Raw genomic sequence first — 1,746 nt, 5'->3', positions numbered from 1 at the left:
GCAAAAGAAAAAGCCCTGAAACAGAGAGAAGAGGAGACATGTAGAGAGAGCCAGCAGGGGAATCTGATAATGAAAACCTAGTGAGAGTAGGGACAGCGGGGGAATCAGAAGATAAAAAACCCAGCGAGAGCACACACAGCAGAGGAATCAGATAACACTGTACCACAGTCTGTGAGAAACAAGGGATCAAACTGCGCCATGACACACACACACACTCAATATGAGTGTCACACATCATGCCACCTGCAGACACACCACACACAGAGACCAACTGACTGTTAAATGTTTGCATCAGATAGAAGAAAGGTTTTAAAATATGTGAACCTGAGATACACAACAAACTATTTCATGGTCACCAGTTCTCTTTCATTTTATTGTCTGCCACTCAGAGCATCGCTTTTTTATATTCGAAAATTATCCAGATGAGTTAAATGCTTCATAGTGAAGTGTTTGTTAACTGCCTTTTCTACTTTCACTGTTGGAAAAAATCCTTTCACAATCTCTTGCTTTTCCTTCTGTGAAAATGTAGAAAGATGCCATTACTGTTATTATGGGAAAGCTGGTTGTTGCAGCATCTCAAAGGTTTGATAAAAATCACTTAGCAGTCATGATCGAAACTGGGCCACAGTGGGAACAAGGGGAAAATACATTTGTTTAATTTAAAAGAAATGTGGCCTTTACCTCTTTGCTGACTGAGGTGTGGTTCAACATGGGGTAAAAACTTGATTAATGAATTCCCTGGAATCTGCCATTGAGATCTTTGTCTCAGGAGGTCAGCTTTACAAATCTAAGGCTGTGATTCTCCAAAAATAAAGGTGCATTAGTGAGTTGTTTCCCAAGGAGTTTAATTTTCTTGCAGTCATATTCATAAGGCAGGAGTCTGGCAAGTAAACCAACAGCTACAACCTTGCTGTACTGCTGAGGGAGCAAGGCCTGAAGGGGCAGTTAGGGTCATGAGCTTGAATAAAAAGATATGATCACAGATACAAGCAGCTGAAATACACTTCCATCGCAAAGTGTCTGGGTTCATCCTTGGGGACGAGGTGAGAAGCTTGGATATCTAAGAGATGTAAATCAAGCCATTAGAAGTGCTGTACTGTATGCCAAAGTTCTTTATCTATTTAAATGTTTGGCCTGGCTGCCTTTGCCACATTCACCAACTCTTGTGGTGTTGCAGATCCTGCCAATCCCACCTGCCCTGGAGTAACCTCAGCCTTTCCAGTCCCCTGACATACCACACCTGCTTTCACGCCTGTTCCCTATTCTCATATTTGGTCCTTCAGTGTATATATATATACTTGTCCACTTCCGTGCATTTGATGCCAGGTTGCTGCATCTTTCCAGCCTTTGTCCTGTGTTTTTTGAACCCTCAGTTCATTTTGTTCAGGTCAATTGTCTAAGCTTGTTGGCTCTCCTCAAATCCCTCTGGATTTAGTTTTTACTCCTGACAAACCATGATGTGGTTCCTTTAGAGGAGGAAATTACGGTGGCCGACACGGTCACAACACATGCAAAAGACACAACACATGCAAGACACAAACGCGGTATTGAACAAAACACATGCAAACGGAAAACGCTGCATTAATCAAAAAAACACATGCAAGACAGAAACGCGGCATTAAACAAAACACATGCAAAAGGAAAACGCTGCATAAACCAAAAAACACATGCAAAAGGAAAACGCTGCATTAACTGAAAACACATGCAAAAGGAAAACGCTGCATTAACTGAAAACACATGCAAAAG

The sequence above is a fragment of the Monopterus albus genome, unplaced genomic scaffold (assembly GCF_001952655.1).
Source record: "Monopterus albus unplaced genomic scaffold, M_albus_1.0 scaffold335.1, whole genome shotgun sequence".
Classification (NCBI taxonomy): Eukaryota; Metazoa; Chordata; class Actinopteri; order Synbranchiformes; family Synbranchidae; genus Monopterus; species Monopterus albus.
This window is presented reverse-complemented; position numbering follows the sequence as displayed.